Source organism: Triticum urartu, chromosome 1A (genome assembly GCF_056163025.1).
Source record: "Triticum urartu cultivar PI428250 chromosome 1A, HENAU_Tu73, whole genome shotgun sequence".
Taxonomy (NCBI): Eukaryota; Viridiplantae; Streptophyta; class Magnoliopsida; order Poales; family Poaceae; genus Triticum; species Triticum urartu.
Genome location: NC_141873.1, coordinates 258,589,043 through 258,600,854, shown reverse-complemented (window position 1 = coordinate 258,600,854; position 11,812 = coordinate 258,589,043).

Sequence of the window (11,812 nt, the reverse complement as noted above, 5' to 3'; positions counted from 1 at the left end):
GTCCACCTCTGGAATCCTTGTACTGCTGGAACCATTTTGCAGCTTGATCTTTGAGTTGGAAGGAAGCGAACTTCACAAAGTCCTCAGGCCTGACGTTGCTGCACTCGAAATGCTTACATAGATCCACAAGCCAACCGTCAGCATCGGTTGCCTCAACACAATTGCTGAAAGTCTTTGGCCCGTTAGCAAGGAACTGGTTGAGTGTAGCAAAGTGACTCTGATTGCTGCCTTGATTCCTTTGACTGCCTTGATTGCGCTCTTGGAGAATTTGCATGATCAGCTGAGTGTTTGCATTGGTTGCGGCCATCACAGCTTGCCATGCCTCTGGAGGAGGTGGAGGTGGTGGCGGATCTTGATTCTGGTTCTGACTAGTGCTCTTAGCGGGAGCCATCCTGAAGAGGTTAACCACCATTAGCACATTGACAGATAAATATTGAAGCTGAATCCAACGGAATGAAAATTGCAACATAAAGTCTTCACATCCGAACAAAATGAACGAATGCATTCCTCTTCAAATGGTCACATATCCATAAATTGAGAAGCCACATAGAATTAAGGTAGAGAAATAAATCAACAAGGTACGGATCAAGAACGAACAATCGGTAAGAAATCCCAATCTCAAACCAATATCCGTGGAAGAAGAACTAGAGCTACTAGAATTCCCACCTATGAAACTCCCGAACTTTTCCGGTTATGCAATCAGGTGTTGGGGATACAGGGGAAGCATAATATCTCACCCAAACTAGCAAATCCTACATCCAGCTGTATCCATCCTTCAACACATAACCAAGAAAACTTCGGAAACCATCTACCTCAACCTTCGAAAAGCATCCGTTATACAAGTTATGGCGATACTCCCAAACTCCCGCCCTAGTACTGGGTGGCGTCGAGGTTATCTCACCAACGAACTGCATAAAAGAGATTTTCGATGTCGGCGAACATATCTCAAGTATTCCAGAATTGCAACGATAAAATTATGATGACAACACCTCAGAGCTCAACTCCCCGGGACACTTCCACTAAACCCCTGACAGGAGGCACCAAGACAGTATTCTCATCATAAGCCATCGGAACAAATCCAAGATACTCGCGTGATCCTAAAATTTTTTTTAGTGAAATTTGAGAAGAGAAGAGTCAAAAATCTATGTCAGGATGCCTTACCAGAGCGATGAGGAGACTGGGAAGTAAAAAAGAATTCCTAAGCTCTCCGATATATAATTCCTAAATGACTCAAAACATTTTTCTAGACACAACTCGACTGCTAAAAACGATCAAGCAATGGGGCTCCTAAGGTCGGGGAAGGCTCTGATTACCAACTTGTAACGCCCTCGATGCGGCTATAGCTCCCACGTGTCGAGGCACGACTTAGAGGCATAACCGCATTGAAAGCAATGTCACAAGTCAGGCAATCATTACAACATCCCATGTAATATGTATTAAAAGGGGGAGGTACATAGTTGGCTTACACTCGCCACGTCACATCAGAGTACATAATTAACATCCATCAAACAATCACTCATGGCCCGACTACGGCGCCAAAATAGAAAAGAACCCAACATGCGACAAGGCCCGAATCGATCCCCAACTAGGCACCACTACTGATCATCGGGAAAGGAAACATAATAACGCTGAGAGTCCTCGTCGAACTCCCACTTGAGCTCGTACTCGTCACCTGGAGCAAAATCACCTGGACCTGCATCTGGAATTATAGTATTTGTGAGCCACAGGGACTCAGCAATCTCGCACCCTCGCGATCAAGACTATTTAAGCTTATAGGAAGGATAAGGCAAGTATATGTGGAGCTGCAGCAAGCGACTAGCATATATGGTGGCTAACTTATTCGCAAAGGAGAGCGCGAAGAGGATGCAAAGCGCGAGCGAGAATCTAGAAGAACAACCTGCGCAAGCATAACTCCAACACCGTGTCCACTTCCTGGACTCCGCCGAGAAGAGGCCATCACGGTAACACACTCAGTTGATTCATTTTAATTAATTAAGGTTTAAGTTATCTACAACTGGACATTAACAAATTCCCATCTGCCCATAACCGCGGGCACGGCTTTCGAAAGTTCAATCCCTGTAGGGGAGTCCCAACTTAGCCCATGACAAGCTCTCACGGTCAACGAAGGAATAGACCTCCACCCGAGACACACCGATCAGACTCGGTAACCCAGTACAACAAGACAATTCGACAGGTTAAAACAAGATCGGCAACACCGCCCGAATGTGCCGACAAATCCCGATAGGAGCTGCACATATCTCTTTCTCAGGGCACACTCAGATGAGACTAGCTACGAGTAAAACCAACCCTCAAGTTTCCCCGAGGTGGCCCTGCAGGCAGCTCAGTTCGGACCAACACTCAGAGGGAGCACTGACCCGTGGGGGGCTAAAATAAGATGACCCTTGAGTCTGCAGAGCCCAAGGGAAAGAAAAGGGTAGGTGGCAAATGGTAAAACCAAGGTTGGGCATTGCTGGAAAAGCTTTAATCGAGGCGAAATATCAAAGGGTTCCCATTATAACCCAACCGCGTAAGGAACGCAAAATCCGGAAACATAACACCGATATGACGGAAACTAGGGCGGCAAGAGTGAAACAAAACACTAGGCGAGAGGCCGAGCCTTCCACCCTTTAACAAGTATATAGATGCATTGAGATAACATAGCAATATAGTGATATCCCAACAAGTAAATAAATGTTCCAACAAGGAACGGCCTCCAAACTTCACCTGCAACTAGCAACGCTATAAGAGGGGCTGAGCAAAGCGGTAACATAGCCAATCAACGGTTTGCTAGGACATGGTGGGTTAGAGGTTTGACATGGCAATTAGGAGGATGACAAGCAAAAGGTAGGCATCGTAGCATTGGCAAAGCAAGAGCGAGCAAACTAGCATAGCAAAGATAGTAGTGATTTCGAGGGTATGATCATCTTGCCTGCACAGTTGTCAGAGTTGACTGGATCCTCACAAGCAAACTCAACGGGCTCCTCGGTAGCGAACTCGTCTCCCGGCTCTACCCAACAAGACAAACAAGCAACAAGGATACAATCAACCACGTGCAAGACCAAGCAATATGATGAAATGATGATATGCTATGCGGGATGCGATGCGGGATGCAAAATGCAAGATATGACAGGAAATGCATGAACCTGGCCTCAACTTGGAATTCCAAGGGTGCCACTGGATAGAGAGGATGAAATCGCTTGAAAACGATATAAAGATCATTGGAATCGGAGTTACGGTTTGGAAATGGCAAGCGTTTTAAGATATGACACCGGTCTGCGATTTACAGCAAGTAGGCATCTAAACGCAACGAAATGAACATGCTACAGCCACCAAACATGACAACAAAATACATGGCAGGTATGACCACAAGATTCTTAACAAAAGAGTAGCACTGAGCCACGGCCAATTCATCCATTATGAGGTTCAAACAACCATGGCAAAAACGCAAATGCAAAACAGATTCCAGACTTAGTGAAATTAACACTACTCTGAAATTTCAGATCACGATGCTCTCTTCGGAGCAGCAAAACAACATGAAACATGACCTGAACATGACAAGTAAGAACATGGCATGGAGCTACTCAACAAGCTTAACAAAAGACCCAAAGTGACCTGAGGCCAAAAGGGTTCACAAAATATATTAACGGGCACACGAACATAGCTAAAACACAATCAGTTTTCAGACTTAGTGAAAACTGAGACATGCTGAAATATAACTCACGAAGGCATGTAAACGAGCTCGATGCACTCACCACGGTGCAAGTCATGGCAAGGAAGACATACACCCATTAATAAGGCACAAAATACAATCTATACATGGTAAGAACAATGGCATAGCATGCACGGATCAACTATAACAACGCCGGCAAAATCGCAAACGAGTTGACGATCTGCCCAGATTCACCACGAAGCAAAAGTAGAGCTCGATTGACTCAAGATATGGTGCTCCAAAATTGCAAACAAAGACATGGATGGATATAGAATAACATGAATAACAAAAGTCCCTAACTGATCATCCTCAAAAAAGGCACGGATCACTAGGAAACAAGCTGGACATATGGCATCATGAACTAGAATATCCCAGACTTAGTGAAAACAACCAAGTCCCTGAAAACAGATTTACCGGGTGCCTCACTTTGCAAGCTTGCACAAGTCACCACACACATCCTAAAAATGCATGGGTTGTACCTCTGGAAAGAAGACAAAATGCTTAACAAAACATATGAAGGACTCACAGGCATAGCATGCACACAAGAATCATGGCAAAAATGACAAAAGTCTAAGATGAACTAGCAGATCTAACAATTAACTCACGAAGCCTCCTTCTAACAGCATCTTGGGTGTCAAGATGAGCTTAAATGAAAATTATGCAATGGAATGAAATGATGCACTCGTCGAGACGAATATTTTGATATATAATATGTCCAAATCGGAGCTACGTTGCAAAGTTACGGGCGGTCAAAGTAGGCATAAAAATTAAGGGGGAGAGGGAAGAAAGTCAACCCAGATCTAGGGTTTGCCCGGGGTACTGTTCACGGCACTGTAGCAGAGCACGGTGGACGAGGTTCGTCGGCGCCGGATCCGAGGACGGCCGGCGACGGCGAAGGGCGGCGGGGTCGCCCGCGGCGGGGGCCGAGCGAGGCGGCGCCGGCAGCCCGCGAGGCGGCGACGGGAGGCGAGGGCCGGGGTGGTCCGGCGAGCCTCACGGCCGAGGCTCCCGGCGGAGGTAGCCGGTGAAGGTCGCCGGAGCCGGGCGACACGGCGGCGGGCGGTGGCCGGTCGCGGAGGAGAAGGCAGGCGGCGGCGGCGCGGAGATGGGCTCGCGGGGGCCCCTCCTGGGCCTCCCGGGCCGGCGGCGGCGGCGGATCTGGGGCGCCACGTGGCGGCCAACCACTGGTGCGGGGGCGGCGGCACGATTTGTCCGGCCGGGTCAGACGTGTCCGGCTCGGCGCGGGGTTTTTTTTTAGAACTAGGGTTCGAGGAGGAAGACGAGATCCGAAATTGGAGGGGGTATATATAGGCATAAGTGGAGCTAGGAGAGTCCAAATGAGGTGCGGTTTTCGGCCACGCGATCGTGATCGAACGCTCTAGGACATGGAGCAGAGTTTGGTGGGTTTTGGGCCAAATTTGAGGGGTGTTGGGCTGCAACACACATGAGGCCTTTTCGGTCCCTCGGTTAACCGTTGGAGTACCAAACGAAGTCCAAATGACACGAAACTTGACAGGCGGTCTACGGTAGTAAACCAAGGCCGCATGGCAAGTCTCGGTCCAATCCGGAAATGTTTAAGCTAGAAATGACCACCGGAGGAGAACGAAGCGCCGGAATGCAAAACGAACAACGGGGAAAATGCTCGAATGCATGAGATGAACACGTATGCAAATGCAATGCACATGATGACATGATATGAGATGCATGAGAACGAAAACAACACACGGAGACAAAACCCGAACCCGAGAAATAAATATAACTTAATGCCGGAAACGGCAAGAGTTGGAGTACAAATAGGGAAAGTTACATCCGGGGTGTTACAGGTGATCCCGGTAACTGGGTTCCCACGTGTCGATGGCTCGGAAACGGGTAACGCGCAAGTAATAATACATGCAACCACCTCATACACACATCACAAGCATACGGTCCACAGCGTCGTTCCGGCGGTTATACCTTCCAAGGGTGCATGTTAGGAGCGGATCGAGTTCGGTGGTAGTAGTACACGTGTCGAAGGGGAAGTAGTTGTTGACGGGGTCGTCGTGGGAAGTAGTCGTTCTCGCGAGGGTAGTGGAAGTAGTGGTACATGACGACGGCAGAGGTACTCTCTATATCGTCGACGGCAGTCGTACACGGTTCGTTTCGATAGGAACTTGACGAATATGAGTAACTTGGGGTCGACGGTAGTTGTACACGATGAGGGTAGTGGTACTTTGTGTCAATTGTCAAGGTGCTTGGGGTCTTCGAACTCCTGCCGTCTCGTTTTTGCGACGATAGTAAAATTTGACGCTTGTGTTACACGGGTCTTCGGTGATGGTACGGGTACATCTCGTAGCGGAACTTGGTGGCCTTGAAGAACCGAAATGGTACAAGGCGACGATACACGCCCGTGAGAGGTAGTCGTTCCCATGAATGAAGTTGAACTTGACGCATCTTCGGATGTAGCCGTACACGGGTAGTAGAGGAACTTGGCGTCCCGGGTTGACGGTAGTGGTACCCTTGTCACTATAGTTGTGCATGCTGATGAACGTCGGGGTACTTGCAGGTTCCACACATAGATGCATCAATGGTGCTCGAAGGCAGCAGTAGGGTAGGAGGAAGACGAGGTCAACCGGCGGCACCGAAATGTAGCGTAGCTTTGGGCGTGGCCAGGAATGGCAGCGACGCCATGGGTGAAGGAAGCAGGAGCTCGGGCGCGATGCAGGCGGCTGCGCAGAGGACGCGGGGACGGCCGGGTGAGAGGCGAGGCAGAGCAGTGGGCTGGAAGTCGAGGTCGTCGGAGGACTAGGTCGCCAGAGTGGCGAGGCAAGCCTCTGCTTGTGGCCATGGCAGCGATGAGGAGGAGGCCGAAAAGGGAGCAGAGGAAGGGGAGGCGTGGCGCGGACAAATTGCCTAGGCGGCAGAGCAGCGGGCTTTTTCCTCCTTGCTCCCGTGCTCGATACAGGAGCAGGCACCGACAATACTTGGGGTGCTGGAGAAGGGCGCCGGCGGCGAAGAAGCTCCAGGGCGGCGGCTTGGTCGCGGGGTAGGAGGAGAGCGGGGTCGATGGCGAGGCTGCTGGTGGAGGTCGGGCACGCTCGGGAGGTGCCATCGATCGGGGTACGGTGCAGGAGGGGATCGGGCGCGGAGGGATATGGGGAGCGAGCAAGCAGCGGCGCTGATGGGGCATCGAGGGAGAGAGCGAGTGGAGGGGGTCGAGGCTAGGTTTAGGGATCAAGATGGGCCTCAGGTGCAATTGGACTAGGGAGGTGGAGTAGGTTGGGCCTCGTGACCTGCTGGGCTGGAAGAATTGGGAACCAGCAGAGATGAGTCGGCCCGCAGTGTCTGAGGATTTTTCCATTCTCTCAAAACAGGAAAGAAAATAGGGAAAAGGAATGTCTTGGAGTCCAAATAATTACCGAAAGAGTTGGGGAAAAAATAACACATGGCCACTCTGAAATAATTCAAAGTTCCACAACTTGGATTGGGGGTGTCGGAGAAAGATCAAGGATTTAAAATATTTGAAAAAGGAAGGAACTTTAATTACAAGTGGGTTGTCGTTAATTCCCAAATAAATGGAATATTTTTATAATAGCTCCCTAAATATTGTGAGGGTATGTTTTAAAGAGAAATCACCATGTGAGTTCCCTCGGTTTAAATAGATCAAAAGATCTATGCAATTTATTAGTTGAGCTTGCAAAGATTAAAGACATGATGGCATGATGACATGATGCAATGCAAAAAAAATAAAAGAGCAAGCAAAAGAAACACAAGGCGGCAACGAAATTACTGGAAGGCATCTGAAGCATCGGTCTCGGGGCATCACAATGGCCCAACTGTGTTGTGGGCCTTTAGCTGGCCGAAAGAGAAACTGGGCTAGTATTGGACGATGAAGAGCATGGGCCGTTAAAAGGCCAAAACTCAGGTCCGACTACAAATGGCCCAAATCATTAATGGGCCATCAACAGGCTGAAAGACACACCGGGCCGGGAATTGGCCCAACACTTAAATGGGTCGATAAAAGGCCAAAACTAAGGTCCGACTACAAATGGTCCAACTCATTTATGGGCCGTCAACAGGCTGAAAGACACACCAGACCGGAAATTGGCCCAATACTTAAATGGGTCGCTAAAAGGGCGAAAGATGTACATCCTGAAAATTGGCCATTCCCTTGAATGGGCCGTTAATAGGCCGAAATCACATCGGGCCGATATTGAGCCCAAATATATAGCGCACAACCATAACACAAGAACCGTGTTCACTTCCCGGACTCTGCCGGAAAGAGACCATCATGGCTACACACGCGGTTGATGCATTTTAATTAAGTTAAGTGTCAAGTTCTCTACAACTGGACATTAACAAATTCCCATCTTCCACATAACCGCGGGCATGGCTCTCGAAAGTTTAAACCCTGCAGGGGTGTCCCAACTTAGCCCATCACAAGCTCTCTCGGACAATGAAGGATATTCCTTCTCCCGGAAAGACCCGATCAGTCTCGGAATCCCGGTTACAAGACATTTCGACAATAGTAAAACAAGACCAGCAAGACCACTCGACTATGCCGACAAATCCCGATAGGAGCTGCACATATCTCGTTCTCAGGAAACACCGGATAAGCTAAGCCTACAGGTACCAACATAACCCAAGTTGCCAAGGGACGGTCCCGCACGGTGCTCTAGTTTGGACCAACACTCAGAGGAGCACTGGCCCGAGGGTTTAAAATAAAGATGCCCCTTGAGTCCGTGAAACCCAAGGGAAAAGGCTTAGGTGGCAAATGTTAAAACCTAGGTTGGGCCTTGCTGGAGGAGTTTTTTTTGAAGCGAACTGTCAAGGGGTTCCCATAACACCCAACCGCGTAAGGAACGCAAAATTAAGGAGCATAACACCGGTATGACGAAAACTAGGGTGGCAAGAGTGGAAGAAAACAGCAGGCAAAAGGCCGAGCCTTCGACCCTTTACCAAGTATATATATGCATTAATTAAAATAAGAGATAATATGATATCCCAACATATCCATGTTCCAACATGGAACAAACTTCAACTTCACCTACAACTAGCAACGCTATAAGAGGGGCTGAGCAAAAGCGGTAACATAGCCAAACAACGGTTTGCTAGGAAGGTGGGTTAGAGGCTTGACATGGCAACATGGGAGGCATGATATAACAAGTGGTAGGTAGCGCGACATAGCGATAGAACGAACAACTAGCAAGCAAAGATAGAAGTGATTTCGAGGGTATGGTCATCATGCCTGAGATCCCGCAAGGAAGAAGAACGAGTCCACGAAGAAGACAAACGGACGTAGTCGAATGGATCCTCACAACTCTAGAACGAAACCGAAGCTAACGAGAGAAGCAACCCGGAAAGAAGCAAACAACAAAGTAAACAACCATCACATAAGCATGGCATGATGCGCAAACAAGTATGATGCATGCCAGTTTAAAGAGGCATGGCATGGCAAAGTGCAACAAACAATACTACAAATTAAGTGGGGCTCAATATGAAACGGAGTTGCATATTGAAGAAAACACCACATTCATACATTTAGTTCACTCTCGTTTATGTATCCAACAATATTAAATGTTGTTAAACATGGCAAAAGGTGAAACATGAGTAAAAAACACAGTTAGGCATTTTAAATGAGGCCGGAAACATCAAACAACAATTCCGATAAATCCTCATGTGCATTAGCAATTTAATGTAACAACAATTTTAAAAATTTTAAATGTTATTATCATGATGCGGATGACATGTGCAAGTTTTAAGCAATTTTATGAAAATGTTACAAAAGCATGTTATGAAGCATTTGTCATCGTGGCGGAAACAAAAGGGGTGCCACGACAACGACAACGGAAATGGTGCCACAACAACATTTCGATGATCCGACAACTCATTGAGATGTCGGTGCGAATGAAAGTGTGGATGAGCAGAACATGCTAGAGATGGTGGGGTGATCCCGGTAACCGGGTTCCCACGTGTCGATGGCTCGGAAACGGGTAACGCGCACGTAATAATACATGCACGGCAACCATCGGATACATGCAACCACCTCATACACACATCACAAGCATACGGTCCACGGCGTCGTTCCATCGGTTATACCTTCTGAGGGTGCATGTTAGGAACGGATCGAGTTCGGCGGTAGAAGTAGACGTGTCGAAGGGGAAGTAGTTGTTTACGGGGTTGTCGTGGGAAGTAGTTGTTCTCGCGATGGTAGTGGAAGTAGTGGTACACGACGACGATAGAGGTACTTGCTATATCGGCGACGGTAGTCATACATGGTTTGTTTCGGATAGGAACTTGACGTATCTGAGTAACTTGGGGTCGACGGGAGAGGTAGTCATTCCCATGAAGGAAGTTGAACTTGATGCATCTCCGGATGTAGCCGTACACGGGTAGTAGAGGAACTTGGCGTCCCCGGGTCGACGGTAGTGGTACCCTTGTCACTGTAGTTATGCATGATGATCAACCTCGGGGTACTTGCAGGTTCCACACATAGATGCATCGATGGTGCTCGAAGGCAGCAGTAGGGTAGGAGGAAGACAAGGTCAACCGGCCGCACCGGAACATGGCGGAGCTGTGGGCGAGGCCAGGAACGACAGTGAAGCCATGGACGAAGGAAGCAAGAGCTCGGGTCGATGCAGGCGGCTGCACAGACGACGCAGGGGCGGCCGGGTGAGAGGCGAGGCAGAGCAGTGGGCTGGAAGTCGAGGTCGTCGGAGGACTAGGTCGCCGGAGTGGCGAGGCAAGCCTCTGCTTGTGGCAATGGCAGCGACGAAGAGGAGGCCGAAAAGGGAGCAGAGGAAGTGGAGGCGCGGCGCGGACAAATTGCCTAGGCGGCAGAGCAGCGGGCTTCGTCCTCCTTGCTCCCTTGCTCGATACAGGAGGAGGCGCCGACGAGACTTGGGGCACTGGAGAAGGGCGCCGGCGGTGGAGAAGCTCTAGGGGGCGGCTTGGTCGCGGTGTAGGAGGAGAGCAAGGTCGATGGAGAGGCTGCTGATGGAGGTCGGGCACGCTCGGGAGGTACCATCGATTTGGGTACGGTGCAGGAGGAGATCGGGCGCGGAGGGAGATGGGGAGCGAGCAGGTGGCGGCGCTGAAGGGGAATCAAGGGAGAGAGCAAGTGGAGGGGATCGGGGCTAGGTTTAGGGATCCAGATGGGCCTCAGGTGCAATGAGCCTAGGGAGGTGGAGCAGGTTGGGCCTCGTGGCCTGCTGGGCTGGATGAATTGGGAACCAGCAGAGATGGGTCGGCCTGAAGTGTCTGAGGATTTTTCCATTCTCTCAAAACAGGAAAGAAAAGAGGGAAATGAATGTCTTGGAGGTCCAAATAATTACTGAAAGAGTTGGGGGAAAAATAACACATGGCCACTCTGAAATAATTCAAAGTTCCACAACTTGGATTGGGGGTGTCGGAGAAAGATCAAGGATTTAAAATATTTGAAAAAGGAAGGAACTTTAATTGCAAGTGGATTGTCGTTAATTCCCAAATAAATGGAATATTTTTATAATAGCTCCCGAAATGTTGTGAGGGTATGTTGTAAGGAGAAACCACCATGTGAGTTCCCTCGGTTTAAATAGATCGAAAGATCTATGCAATTTATTTAGTTGAGCTTGTAAAGATTAAAGACATGATGGCATGATGACATGATGCAATGCAAAAAAATAAAAGAGCAAGCAAAAGAAACACACGGCGGCAACGAAATTACTGGAAGGTATCTGGAGCATCGGTCTCGGGGCATCACAACACTCCACCACTACGAGAGGATCTCGTCCAGAGATCTAGGATGGCACCGGAGAGAAGCAGAAAATGAAAAGGAGAGGTAAACTAAGTTGCTTCTTGGACAAACGAGTTAAACCACGAACCTTGAGAGGTTGAACAAATTGAAAGAAAGAATACAACGAAATTGAACAAAGTTGAAAACACTCTGTTAGAAAAGAGGAACAAGGAACATTACTAGAACCTTGTAGGTTGAAAGACATAAGAAAAAGGGTTGCAATGGACAAGAAGTACATGCAAGCACTCCGGTTGAAACAAGATGTACAAGGAATGATAAAGATCAATTACGACAACACTCCAGTTCGAAATGGAAGGCATAGAATATAAACTTGGCAAAATGAAAGCACTTGG